Source organism: Sturnira hondurensis, unplaced genomic scaffold, assembly GCF_014824575.4.
Source record: "Sturnira hondurensis isolate 20B ecotype Veracruz unplaced genomic scaffold, ASM1482457v3 Scaffold0004271, whole genome shotgun sequence".
Classification (NCBI taxonomy): Eukaryota; Metazoa; Chordata; class Mammalia; order Chiroptera; family Phyllostomidae; genus Sturnira; species Sturnira hondurensis.
In genome coordinates this window covers 7,119,034-7,134,210 of record NW_028076902.1, presented here as the reverse complement: position 1 = coordinate 7,134,210, position 15,177 = coordinate 7,119,034, and the positions used below count along the sequence as shown (strand labels likewise).

The following is a 15,177-nucleotide window of genomic DNA, read 5'->3' as shown; positions in this document are numbered from 1 at the left end:
ATCTTTTTATGTTGCTCTGGTTTCTGACTAGACCTTCATATGTTGTTAAGGTTATCACTAAATTTCTTTATAACCAGTGCTTTGTACTCTCCATGTAGTAGATTGTTTGTCTCTATTTCGTTTAGTTCTTTTTCTGGAGGTTTGTTCTCTTCTTTCATTTGGGCCATGTTTCTTTGTATCCTCATTTTGGCAGGCTCCCTGTGTTTGTTTCTATGTATTAAGTTGAGCTGCTACATCTCCCAGGCTTTGTAGTAATGGCCTAATGTAGTAGGTGTATTATAGGGTCCAGTGGCACAGTCTCCCCTATTACCCAAGCTGGGTACTCAAGGTGTGCCTGCTATGTGGGCTGCGTACACCCTCCTGTTGTACTTGAGACTTGATTGCTTTTGGCATATCTAAGGTCAGCTATGTTTTGTCCAGGATCACACAGCATAAACCACACAGTGATCTGCATATAGCTGCTAATTATGTTGGGCTTGGAGATGCCCAGGCAAGGCTAAGCTATGAACCAAGGTTGGCTGCTGCTAGTGGGACAACTTAGAGAGTAGTATGGGGCTCACTGAAGCCAGATGCTGCTTATTTGAGATAATTTAGGAAAATCTGAAGCATGGACCAAGACAAGCCATTTGTACGGAAAAACCACTGGGAATAGCTTGGGTGGGCCTAAAAGTTGGGTGGGGCAGGGCCTCAGGAAGTCACCGGGATGGAGCAAACAGTATGAGACAGATTGATGGAGTCTCCAATATGGTATCTGCCTGCTGGTTTTGTGGCTCTATGGAGGGAAGGCTCAGAAACAGTACAAGGTCATCTGCCAGCACTTCTGTCAGGGAGAAAGCTGCCCCTGCCCCTTCCCCCACTGTAGCTCTTGCCTAGAGTCTGGACAATTCAGTTCCTCCCCATAGGGTGCCAAAGGGTGCCTTTCAATCTGCTGCCCCTGTGCTGGCATTCAGAGGAAGTAAATCCAAGTAAGTCTGTGTTTAGGCTCTTAAGAGGAGCTGACTGAGATTCCAGCAGTTTCTCTCTTCCACAGCCTGAATCCCTGCTGTAGTTTATAGCCAGAAGTTATGGCAACTTCTTTTGCTGGCACTGGAAGCCTGGCCTGGGGGGCCTGGTGTGGGCTTGAGACTCCTTGCTCCTGAGATACCATTCCTGATTTTTACTTATACTTTCAAGATGAACTGGAGGTGTGGAACCATCCCATTCTGTATCTTCACCCCTCCTACCAGTATTGATGTGGTTTCTTCTTTAATTCTGTAGCTATAAGACTTCCATTCAGCTGGATTTCTGGTGGTTTTGAGTGATGGGTATTTTATCATTTAGTTGTAATTTTGATGTGGTTTTATGAGGAGGTGAGCCATGTTTACCTACACTGCTACCTTCACCAGAAGTCTTAAGTATTTTAATATGTAAACTATAGCTATAATACATTCCATACTTATACAAATAAATAATAATATATAAATATAAAATGTTCAGTATTCAAATTTTCCTAATTAGTATTGTAATTTTTTTATCAGGTTGCTTGAATTTTGTTTAATACTGTCCATGGTTATACCACTGGATGTTCACAATAGGGAATATGGCTTCACCCATCCCATCCATTTATCCACTCTTCTTTCCTTCCACCCATTAAATGTACATATTAAGTGCTTAGAATGTATCAGATATTGTTCCTAGTGCTTAAGGAGCTTCACCATACCTGAGGGAGACCAGTAATAAATAACACAAGTAGGTAAAAAGTTCATGCCATATAACATATTGTATTTAAAAAGTTGAAATAGTATAACATGTATTACAGTAGAAGGAAGAGGAATCTTTGTAAGATTGACACAAGTGTATCAAAGAATTTAGGTACTTTGTGATATTTAAAATTTGCAACATTTTATGTTCTGATAAAGCCTTGTTAACAGGTCATATTGATTTTTACTATAACAAATAAATAAGATTATCAAAAATATTTTTCCTTTGGGAGCTCTTCTTTATTGGGAAATAAATAGTCAAACAGATGGGCCAGCCAATATCTGTAGTTCTTGGGGCCAAGAGGAATGTGTCTGACTTGCTCAGAACTCAGATCTCCATGAGATGATCATTCCTTATGATCATCTCATTTACTGATTTGGCTTTGGCTTCGGCTTCAATCCTCTGGCCATTTCTAGTTAGGAACTCCTTGACGTTTACTTCCTTCTCGATCACAGCATTGTTGCAGATGATACTGCCCTGGATTTTGCATCCGTCCTCCACAGTTACTGAGTTTACCAGAAGGCAGTAGATGATAGTCACTCTATCTCTGATGATACAGGATGAACCAATGACAGAGTGTTTAATGGACAACTCTCCAACCTGTGTATGTGGGCCAATAAGGTAGTCAACTCCAAACAAGTCTTTGTTGACAATCTGAGCTGAAGAAACGGACTAGTGATTCTTCTGGACCCAGTATCCCAGCAACCATCATAGGGAGTAAAGATCAGTGTGTTGTCCTATTTTATAAAACTGCAAATATCTAAGGACTTTAGCTCTTTTTCTTTAGGTCCTCCTGTTTCTCTTCTTCTCCTTGTTGTAAAGAAACCAAGGAAAACTGTTTTATTACTAGGTATGGAATCAGTTCACTTCAGATGGAAGTGGCTGACTCATTTTCCAATAGGAAGTCAACAAAGTGTATTTTTCATGCAGTAGAGAAGGGCATCCACAGGGCCTGTGTGGGAACATATTCATGAAGAATAGATCCCTTGATGACCAGCTCTTTATCCAAGTCTGCTTCCCATGGGAGCTGCCTCCCAGCTCCCATGCTGCCTCCCTAAACAAAATTTAAAAATTTTTCACAATTGTGTTGACTGGGCAGTGCTATTATGTATAAATCAAGTCATGATAGCTAGGAGCCAAGAATACTCTTTGCCAGGGTTTGAGTGGTCAGACTTGGGTGTTTATGAAACAGAGTTAGGACCAGTCTGACACCACGCTCTGGCATATGCTCTGTAAACAATGGGTTGGCATTTACACAAGCCAGGCCCATGGATAGAAATGAATGCTCCTCAAGTAGGTCTGCTTAGAGAGAGTCTTCTCTTGTTAGAACATGAACAACACCAGTGAAGGCAGCTATCCCTAAGTCATGAAGTATCTTCTGCCCATTATTTGCATGTTCTAAGAAAAGTAGAGTTATGGGTAGGCTGTATTAGATTCAGAAGTTTTTTTGCATAGTACCTGAATCTCACAGTGAAGGCTGGCATTTGACCTCCTGATCAGAAAGGCCAACAGCATTCAAACAATGTTAACACAGAAAAGGGCCAAGAGAATGTTTTAAAACTCACACAGTCATCAAGACACTAGCTCATCTTAAATTTTTGGTTAGAGTTAAATTGGTGAAACAGGGGAAGGAAAGAACTCTTGACAAGCTATTTCAAAGACTGTTAAGTAGTATAACTGATTTTGACACAAGTCGGTCAGAATGTATATTTCCAAATGATGTGGTCACAGTGGTCACTTTGTGAGGGAGAAGATATAGTCTTATTCTTCCAAAGGTGCAGCTGTGCAAAAAAAATTGTAATTGCTTCCGGTGATAGTTTCTCAGTCATGTTAAAAAAATCCATTTTCTAAAGTTTAGAATTACACCTTAATTATAGCAAAAGGATGCCAGTGAGGGCCAGCCCACTGTCTTCAGTACTAGAAGTTGGTGCTTACCCACTCCCCTTTCTACCTGTTTGGTTTTACTTTGGAATAGGGTTGAAATCTATTTCTGTGTCTAAATTTGAGCTGGAGCGACAGGACTGAGTGTGTTGACTAAACAGATTCATTTCTTATTTCCACTAAGATGTTGGTGCCTGATGTCACTGCCTGAAATCCATCAGTTGCCAGTTTGCATGTGTAGGCTTTGGCACATTGCAGACAAACTACTTTGTCAATCCCATCCCACCTTCCACCAACATTCTCCTCTTCACTCTAAGTACTGGTTTATCTCAAACTTCTCTTTCATCAAGATTTTGAGAGCTCTCAACAGAAACAAGAGGGTGATTCTGCAACCTACAAACCTATGGTTTTTATTGAAATTCTGGAGAAGATGCCAGATGTCAGAGGATAATGGGGGAAGGATTTTCAGGAACAACTATGAAGGACAAATGAACAAAATGAAGGAGGAGGGAGGTGGGGATGGCTGGGGTGGGGGGAATGGTGGTAGGGTAAATGCAGACAACTGTAACTGAACAACAGTAAAATAATTTAAAAAATAAATGCAGTTTTCACACACAAAAAAGAGAAAAAATGGTTCAAAAGTATAGAAAGAGAAGTGATGTTCTTTAGAAGCCTCATGGGTTCGCCAATGAGTCATGCTGAATCAACCTCACTCCCTTTCTGTAGGGTTACAAGAACTCTAGACACAGAGGGCTTGGCATGGTAGAAAGCAGCCTGGGCTAGGAGTTAGGAAGTCCATCTTCAAATCCTTCCAGTCATTTTCTAACCACATAATTTTGGACAAGTCATGTGCCTTCTGTAAGCCTTTTTTGCCTCGTCTGTAAAACAAGGATAATAGCTTCTGGAGCAAGGTAAGGACAGAATAAATGATACTTTCCTTTTAAGGATTGGTTTGAGTGTTGAAAAAGATAATGAATCTTAAATAGACTAGAATATGGTCGATCAAATAATTCAATACATGTGAGTAATGGTCACATACACAGAAAAAGACAAAAGCAAACAAAAGTGAAATTTTAGGTTGGGATAATGAAAAGGTATTATCATGTGTTAGTAGAAGTAGACGAAGATACCAAAAATACTTAGTTTGGAGAAGGGGGAAGCTCAGGTGTTGGGGGTTGGGTTCCAAATCTGCTATCAAATGGTGTTAGGGTGGGCAAAAGACAGCCCTGGGACTGAACTTGATTGACTACCTGTTTTTTTAAAAGGGTCCTTTCCATTTTTAAATGGTTAAGAAAAAAAATCAAAGGAAGATTGTATAAAATTCAAATTTTAGTATTATAGACAAAATTTTGTTGGGACACAGTCACATTGTCCAGTCACATGTTATCTGTGTCTGCTGTTTGTTACCATGGGAGAGGTGAGTATTTGTGACAGAGACCATATGGCCTGAAAACCCTAAAATATCTACTGTCTGGCCTTTCACAGAAAAGGTAGTAGCTAAGTACTACCTCAGACTTGGGAGTAGCACCTACTTACTCCTTTAGGAAACCCTCACTGTCCCCATGAGCATATGATTCCAAGATTAGAGTTAATATTATGTTGCTTTTCAAATATTACATTGAAATTGAGTGATTGTTTCATTGCACCTGTTTCCATGAACATAACAGTGTAAGCTCTTTGATGTCAAGGACTGTATCTTTCCGCTGTAGTATCCTCAGCAAAGAGTGCAGAGCCTTGCAGATAATATCAATCCTCTGGGTAAGTTGCTGTCATTGGCCCTTTCTGTGTGTCAGCTCATGTCATGGTCACAGCAACCCTATGAGGCAGGTTTTATCATTCACCCAAATTTACAGATGAAGCAATGAAACACAGAAAGGTTAAGTAACTTGTCCAAGTTTTATTGGTGTGTGGGGAACAGAGCTGGCATTTGAAATCAGGAAGTCTGGGGTCAGACTTTCTGTGCTTCCTGTGCTTCCTGGGAGAAGTCTGTGCTTGTAGTTGCTATACTTCTTATTGAATAATACATGATTTTGTGTATTTTATCCATGACTTGATTATAAACTATCTGAGGCAGTGATCATACCATATAGTTTTGCTTTTCAACACAGAGTCTAGCACAGATGTGAGCACATGATATTAGGATATAGTTGAGGAATGAGCACTTGATTTGGAGTCAAGGGACCCGAATTCTAGGCCATTGCTCTGTCTGAGCTGCTGAGTTACCTTATGATACTTCAGTGACACTTGACGAACCTCAGGAGTGACTTTGAGTCTTAACTTTTTGAGGGATGTATTGGTTTCCTGGGGCTGCCCTAACAAAATTTTTCTTATGGAATTGCAACAACTGAGAGGTAGCATAAGTGGTTGATATAAAAATGTTACTATGTCAGATTTTTCCTTCATCATATGCTCTTTCTAATGTTTCAATGGGAAAATTGGGTTTCAGGAAGGCCAAGAGTCCATCTGAGCATCAGATAGTCCAACTGGGTTGATTTTTGAGGATGTTTATAAATTAACTCATCTGTCCAGCGAGTCATTTATGTGCTGGAAGAACTTGATGGTGAATCAAACTCTAAGTGACTTCATCACAAATGATTGAATAATATAATTCTTTTTTAATGATGGTTTTAGTGAGAGGTCTCAAATAATTGTAATAACACTGCATGTAAAGTAAATGCTTTTAAGAGATTTTTTATTATAGAGGTCAACAAACTAAATTCCATGAACCAAATCTGGCTGGTGGCCTATTTTTGTGAATAAAGTTCAGCTGGAGCACAGCCATCTTCATTCATTTATGTGTTGTCTGTCTACAGTTGCTTTTGCACTTGGGTGGAGCTGAGTAATTGCAACAGTGACCATATGGTGCCCAAATTCTAAAATATTCACTCTCTGGCTCTTTATAAAAAAAAGTTGCTAATCCCACACTACACTATAGATAGCAACAAATACAGCTAAGAAGTGTGAAAAGAGAAATAAATTTCCTCTTATAGAAATCACTTACAGATCATGAAAAAAATATTTTTATTAGATAGAGATCAGCAAAAATATTCAGCAGAGCAGGAAAGCCTATAGAACTTCAGCTGGCTGTGTAGACTCATTTGTGGTAGTTAATGCAGTATACTCTGAGCAGTTGAGGAAGACATGTAGGGTCCCACTTGTGATCCACTGAGAGAATTTTGTTTTCATGCATTAAAAACAAAAAAATAAACCCAATCCTTGAAATCATATATTCTCATATATACAGCTTCTATTTGGGGGTTTGAGGTGGTAAAATTAATTTTACCTCTGTGTTTTCATTGCTAATGTTCATGAAATCTTTGAAAAAAAGCCATTATTAATCGTACTCACTCAAATGCTTATAATTGACTTTGTCCTTTACAAATGTACTTTCTATAAAACTCTTACTAAAATTGAAATTGATGGAAAGTGGAATCTACCTAGAGTGGTCACTTACTTTCTACCTCCCTTTTCTGTCAACCTTACTAAGCGTTATTCCCTCTTGAAAATTTCTTTGCTGATTTTAGATGTCAAGAAGTCAATTTCCCAAATGTTTCACGTTTAATTTGCCCTAAAGTTACCCATTCCCAATAAAACTCAAGCTTTTAAAAGACTGTATGGGTGAGAAATGAGTTGGGAAATAAGTAGTGAGAAAAATTGATACAACTTTTGCTTCGGGAGAGAGGCAGTCTTGTACGGAAGAGGATACTTATTAGGCTTCTAGACCAAATAGCATGATTAGTTAATTATATATCAGTTTCATCCAGATCTACTTCATTTTTCTCTGTATTAGGACTGATGCTTCCTTTATACTTTGGGAGGAGGTTCAAGCAGTTTCCTGCATATATAGCAACAATATTTTCTGAACCAACAATTGGAATGTATGTGTACCCTGAAGATGTTTAAGGCACATAGTCTGATAATGGGTCAGAATATTTTAAACCAAAAATGCAGTGAGAAATGACCTACATATTTTTCTCAAACCACATTTTTCTTAAATTGACCCAATGACTGAAACATTCTGGGAATGCAGTTACTCCTTTATAATAAATTAGCTCAGATGCTCCTTACCATTAATACGTTGGATTAACAGGGTGACTTTTCTTTCTTTTAAATAAGCATCATTCTATTGCCTAACATGATTAATGTAAGATGCAAAAAATATTGAGTGGTATAATTAATATAATTATAGTAATACATGTGGACCCCTTTTCTTTTGGAGAGTTACTGTTCTAAAAAATGCAGCTACCATGCAGAAAGTTCACCATGCTGGTATGATAGTGCCTGTGGGCAGACGCTCAGCTAGTCTTCCACAGGAGAGATAATTAAGAGACAATGGTACAGAAATGCGTGTTGTAGCACACACAAGTGCTCCTGTGTGTTGACCTTGGAGCTCCGAGCAACTTAGAGAATGGCTTGGTTTTCAAAATCACAATTCCTCCCAGGTTCTAGAGGGAAGCACAGATAAGATTCTTCAGATTTTTACAGCATTTCAGGGAGGTAAAATACCTAGTTGGCAAAGCTGCCCTTTCCTTGGAGACCTGCTTGGAGGAATTTCAGATGTTTAAAAAATGCGGGACATATAGATGAATCTGAAAAACTGCCAGAAGGAAGCAGTTTTCTATTTTGTGCAAAGCTTTACAATAACAGGAAGGTGGAGAGTGAGTGGGAGAGTAGTGAAATGGGAAGCCCACTGATTGGGAGCAGCATAGTACATACAGGTAATAATAGGGTGGCTGCTGAGTTTTCCAGTGGCCCTCATGGCAGCATGGTTCTCAATCATATTAAACTCGAATGAAAAGTTAAGAAGGGGAAGCGTGAGTTTGACAACGTTAGAAGTATCCTATTGAAAGTAGACTAGAGGGGATGCATTCAAGATATAGCAATGTGGCAACAGGCTGAATCCACAGGGCCATAAAAACTAGGATGAGATAAAGTAAGAGGTATTTAAAGAGACCCAGAACTCAGTGAATAAAATAATGTCCTGTAAAAAATAGCCCGGAGAACCATCACTTCTTGCCCCAAAATATCATCAACCACCTTAAGCTTTGAGTGGAATGCAGTCTGTGTGTATGCACATGTATGTCTAAGCAATAACTAAACCAGACTTTTTTTGTGTGTGCAGGTTATTTTGGGATCAGTTAAATGAAAATAAATAATGTGTCATGTGTAGAACCCCCTATGTGTGCTTCCTTTTCAAAATATTTATTTCCTCTTATTCCATTCAAAAGGGAAACCCATAGGAGCAGGAGAGGAGGGCACTGTCTCTTTACGAATACTAATAAGGAAATCAAGGGAGACAGTGGCACTTCAAGTTTCATCTTTCCATTTCCTAGAGGCGCAAACTCTGCAAGTTGTCACCTTGGTGTATCCAGTGCCTTTTGAAGCACTAGACTCCTCCAGAGAGAATGTCAGCCCCAGCCCTGGGCAGTTTTGACAAACAGAGTATATATTGATACATGATAAAGTATGCTAGAAATCACCCCAGTGCTAAAGGCTACTATAGTTTTAATATCATCATTTGAATTAACAAGCATTCTGTGGAGAAATAATGAGCTTTCATTATTCAGAACATCATCCTTACCCGGGGAACTCAGAAACCATTAGCTCTTGAGAACTTAATGAAAAGATGATAAAGAATGTTTTAGATAAAAGTTTGAACGTGCACACTTGATAACTGAGGTAAAATATTAATGTTTGCTTGGATGATGTATTAGGATTGCTGAGCGAGGCTCGTGGAAACGATGGATGCAGTGTGTGGTGAGCTTGCGCCTGCGCAGCGTCTGGACTGGCCCAGTCACCGTGCCCGCTGCCGTTCTCTGGGCAGCTGTGCTTCTGAGATCACCGCACGTACGGCGTGTCCAGGTGTCCTTTAGACTTACTGATGAGAAGAAATGGAGGGATATAACAAAAAGAGGGGAAAGATGAAGTGTAATCAACAGGTATTGCTGTACATGTTCACAATTGGCATCTCAAATCACCTTTTTAACCATCTCTAATGCATAAAATAAAATACCTAAGTTTATATGATAAATTTTTGTTTGTCTTGTTTTAGACCATGAAATTTTATGTTACTATTGCAGTGTTGAACTGTATAATATAAAGTTGCACTGGGAAAGGAAAGAAAAAAGAAGTAAAAAACAAGTACTGTAAAAGATCACATCTTTAACACTTGGATGCCATTGTGAACCATCTGTGAACTTGTTCTTGACCAATGGAAACACAGAATGAAAACACAAAAAGTAGAAGGTATCAAAACATCATTCACTCTCCCACCGTAAAAAGATAGCTCCTGGAAGCACTTTGGTGTATTTACCTTCAGGACTTTTGCAGTATGTAGATTATTTATATGCAATAATCATGTAGCACATGCAGAATTATATATGTTATGATTTTAGAGTATTTTTTCTTATTATAAAATGAGTACATGGTGATTATCTAAAACTGGAGAATACTGAAGATTATTAAAACTTTGGTGTTAATAAGAATCACTCACACACACACAAGCATAGTCTCCTGGACCCCACCTTGTTAACTATGAATAAAATATCCACCAGAGGTAGTCTCTAGGGGTAGGACTGTCCAGGTTAGTCAGTTCCATCTCTGAACAGTACGTACCCTTGAGCGTATTGTTTCACCTCTTTATGCTGCGTTTCTCTCATTTGTAAATTAAGGGTAAAAAGGGTATGTACCTTAGGGCTGCTATAAGGTTTAAATGGCGTAAAACCCATAAAGCACAATAGAAAAGTGGTTTAGACATAACATGAAATCAAATGTTAGGAATTGATATTATTATTAATGTCATTAATATTATAACCATTATCTAGAGTTACAATAAGATCCCTAGATGATTTGGAGTGTTAGAATCATGTTGTGTATTAGTCTTCTTTCCTATATATTTAAGAATATGATTATGATTGCATTATTGTGACTATGATAGATTAGTGTTCAAAATAATCCTTTCAAACATTTTTCTAGTACAATACTCAGAATCCCTTGCATCTAAGGTTCTGAGTACAATTTAGGATCTAGAAAGTAAATGAGTTAGGTGCACTTACCTGAGATTTAGAAGGTGAAAGTGAGCCAGAGGTTGTTTCTGCTGCTTGATTTTCCTTGCAAACATTGGGTGGGTGGGAAATTGGTGTTTCTGCTACATCATTAACAGGAGTTTTAATATCTGTTGAACTACAGAGTTGAGCGTGGTGAATGAAGAGGGGGTCCATTTTGCTGGTAGAGATTGTAATTCTTTGTTGGGGTGATGGGGGTGAAGTTCAAAAAGTGGCAGCTTACCTGTTTGGCAGGAGAGTTCGTTATTACAAAAGAGGCTCCTTTGATGACTGAGTTTTGTAACTTTGAGAGTCATTCCTGGAACGTAACCTGGAGACTATTCCTTCAGCCTTCCCAACAATCTAGAAACATTAAAACTTGTAGTAAACCTGCTTCTGCTAAACTAGGTAGAGTGGATTTTGTTTTTTTGCAACTGAAACCTGACAGTAGCATTTAAAATAATTTTAAAATCATAATTAAGTAGAAATATCCTCAAATCATAGAAGATAATACAGAGGCATTTGTGTCAGATAAAATATATCATAGACCAGTTTATTATCTTTATGAATTATATTTAAAACCATACTTACGTTTCTCAGTAGTCATGTGTTGTTTAATGACAGGGCTATGTTCTGAGAAATGTGGGGTTAGAGGATTTCATCATTGTGAGGACATCAGAGACTGCACTTGCACAACTCTAGATGATACAACCTTCTACACACCTGGCTGTATGGTACAGCCTACAGCATGTTACCATACTGAACACTGTATGCCATCATAACACAATGGTATTTGTGTATCCAAAAATAGAGGAGGTACAGTAAAAACACAGTATAAAAGATAAAAAATTATACACCTATAGAGGGCATTTACCATAAATATAGCTTACAGACCTAAAAGTTGCTTTGGGTAAGTCAGTGCATGAATGGTGAGTAAATGTGAAGGCCTAGGACATTACTGTACACAACCGTAGACTCTATAAACACTGTATACTTGGGTTACACTGAGTTTATAATTTCCTTCAATAATAAATTAACTTTAGCTTAATGTAACATTTTTACTTTACAAACTTAAATTTTTAAAAACTTTTTGACTGTTATACCATTTAGCTTAAAACACAAACTGTACACATGTGGCTGTACAAAATAATTTCTTTCTTTATATCCTTATTTTATAAGCATTTTCCTATTCTTGACTTTTAATTTCATACTTTTTAAACTTTTTTTGTTAAAAACTAAGACACACACACACACACACATATTAGCCTGGGCCCACACAGGGTCAGGATCAGCACTATTCCCGTCTTCCACCTCCACATCCTGTCCCACTGGAAGGTCTCCCGGGACAGTAACACACGTGGAGCTGTTGTCTCCTGTGATGACAATGCCTTCTTCTGGAAGACCTCCTCAAGGACCTGCCTGAGGATCTTCTTGAGAATATGTCACTCTTTTCAGAGACATGGCCATGGCCGTTCAGTTGGGTTATTTGTTTTTGTCATCATAGATTTGCTCGTAAGCAGATAAAGCACTGTGACTATTCCTCTCTATTAATGACAATTTTGGTGTTGGGTTCCATGTTTTCAAACTTTTTAAGAAGTTTTTAAGGTCTGCAAAAACATTTACTAAGTCTTTTATTGTGAATTTTCTTGGGAGTTCTTTTTTTCTGCAGTTTCTTTTTTTCCTCTCTCTCTCTCTTTAGCTATGTGTTCCTGTTCCAACAACTTCTCATTAGCCAATTCCTCAGCAACCACATCCCAGAGTTCCTCATGTTATTCTCATCCACATCCATGTTCCAGTTGTTTACCATCTCAGCCACAACCTTGTTGGTTATTGCAATCTCCTTATTCTGGGCAAATCTTTTGAAGTCTTGGACTGGTTAGTCCATGACAAAGAGGTTTCTCAAGTGTTTTCTTCCAGATGCCATTTATATACTCCTTGGTGACATCATCCCAAACACAGGGAATGTTCCTGAGGCAATTGTAGACATTGTAATCCTTCCAGAATTGCATTGGTGACTTCTTGGTGTCTTCCTCAGCTGCGGCAATAGCCTGGGCAAATGTCCTCCTCAGGTAGTAGGCCTTAAGAGATGCTATCATTCCTTCCTCTTTTGGTTGGATCAGAGACATGATGTTTAGAGGGAGAAACACTATTTTGATATTGGGATGAAGATCATCAATAAGAGGAGCATGGGTAGGGACATTATTAACAATAAGCAAAATCTTGAAAGGTACGCAGATCCCAAACAGCACTTCTCTGTTTGGCTGGCGGGGCAATTCAAGAGGGTACGATGGAAGAGGAGGAGGGTCGTCCACGACTTCTTACTGTTCCTGCAGGACACTGGCAGTGTGTGCTTGCTTATGCGCTGGAAGGCCCTGGGGTTCGCACCATGCCAGAACTTGGAGCCTGTGACACTGTCTCCAAGTAAGACTGTTTTCTTGTCCTTAAAAATCTTGAAACCCGACGTTGACTTGGCCTCCTTATGGATGAAAGTCCTTTCAGGCATTTGTTTTCAAAATAGGGATGTTTCATTCATGTTGAATATTTGCTCTGGGAAATAATTTTCCTCCACAAATGGCTTCTCTAGAGTTTCCAAAAATTCTTTAGCTGCCTTCATATCAGCGCTCAAAGACTCACCACTCACTTTCATATTATGTAGTGAAAAGTGATTCTTGAATCCTTTAAACCACCCAGAGTTGTACATTCAACATCATGGTTGCCTCTAGCCTTTCCTTTCAACACCACAAACAAACTTTTTGATTTGGACGTGATCATCATGGCGCTGAGAGGAATATGCGTCTGTGTCTGGTCATCAGTCCAGGCCAGTAGAAGTTTCTTCATGTCGGATATAAGCCTTTCTTGAATTTTTGTTAGTCTTGCTATCTTCAATAAAACAGATTCTTTAACAAATTTTACCAGTTTATTTTTGTTCTTTGAGATTGTAACTATGGTGGAATGGGACATGTGTGACTGGCCAGCAATAGCCATCACTTATTTTTCACCTTCCAAGTCCTTAATCATTTTTAATTTTGCTTCCAGGTAAATCACTTGACTTGGTCTCTTATTGGCAACATTACCAGTGGATTTTGTACACTTAGGGGCTATAATGAGCAAATAACATGAAGCTAAATTAAGTGTAAGATAAAATGATATAATCAAGAGATACAGTAAACATCAGATGTATGAGGCTGCTGCTGAGGTAATATGGTACATGGTTTTCAAGCAAATTACTTTTATAAGTAGAATGTATATACACTAAAATAATGATTAAAAGTATTGTACAGTAAAAACATAAACCAGTGACATAGTCATTTATTATCATGATCAAATATGATGTACTGTACATAACTGTATGTGCTATACTTCTCTATAGCTGGCAGCACAGTAGGTTTGTTTACACCGGCATGACTGCAAACATGCATGTCATATGCTGTGCTACAATGCTAAAGTGGCTATAATGCCACTAGGTGATAAGAACTTCTCAATTTGCCCTGGCTGGCGTAGCTCAGTGGATTGAGCGCGGGCCTGTGAACCACACGATCGCGGTTCAATTCCCAGTCAGGGCACATGCCTGGGTTGCAGGCTGGGTCCCTGCAGGCTAGTTCCCAGCAGGGGACTCACGAGAGGCAACCATACATTGATACTTCTCTCCTTCTCTTCCCCTCTAAAGATAAATAAATAAAATCTTTAAAAAAAAGAATTTCTCAATTCTTCTATAATCTTATGGGACCACTATCACATCTGTCGTCGTCCATCATTGACTGAAATGTTGTTATGTAGTGTATGACTGTATACATTCTAAAGATGAGAAAAGCAATAACCAAGAAAGTTTGCAATGAAAATGGCCTTTGTGCTGGTCTTTGTGATATTTCTTCCATGCGGGACAAAAAGAACATTTTGTGTATTAGCTGTGTGAAAATTTTGGTCATTGTTAGTAAATACTGGCACAGAACAGCATTTATTTCTTGTTTTAATCAAATAGTCAAGAATTTAGAACAGTGGGTGGAAATGTGGCTTAAGAAGCACTTCTGATGCTGGGAAATTACAGCATCGGAGGTAGAAAAGGAATAGCTGGGTTAAGCAGTGAAGGGATAAACTGTCCCTTGGCTGCAGAATTTGAAAACAATATATTTAGGTAATGATTTTTTTCTGCATCTTTAAAATGTATCTTTAGATATATAGAAAAAGCTAAGTTATGGTTTTGTGTAATTAGTAAAGACCAATAAATTGCCCTATAAAGGAAGTTATTTCTGTTGCCTTTTGCCCAATAAATGAAACTTGGCTGGGTATAATTTCAAGGGTCATAAGTTTTTTTCTCTCTCTCAAAATTCTGTAAACAATGTTCTACTGTATTTTGGCATTTAGGGCTGAAGGGAAGAAGTATGAATAGAGCCTGATTTTTATTTCATTTCAGATGATATTCTGCCTTTGTATTTTGTACATCATTTACAGAATGTAATTAAAAAACAAACAAAACAAAAATGGTGCAAGCAGTTGGGAAGACCCACAGAGCTAT

At 38.4% G+C, this 15,177-nt stretch overlaps 1 pseudogene; it reads right to left on the bottom strand.

The window, feature by feature from the left end:
• Positions 1–2,067: 2,067 nt before the first annotated feature.
• Positions 2,068–10,841, bottom strand: LOC118986468 (translation initiation factor eIF-2B subunit gamma-like; annotated as a pseudogene).
• Positions 10,842–15,177: the final 4,336 nt, after the last annotated feature.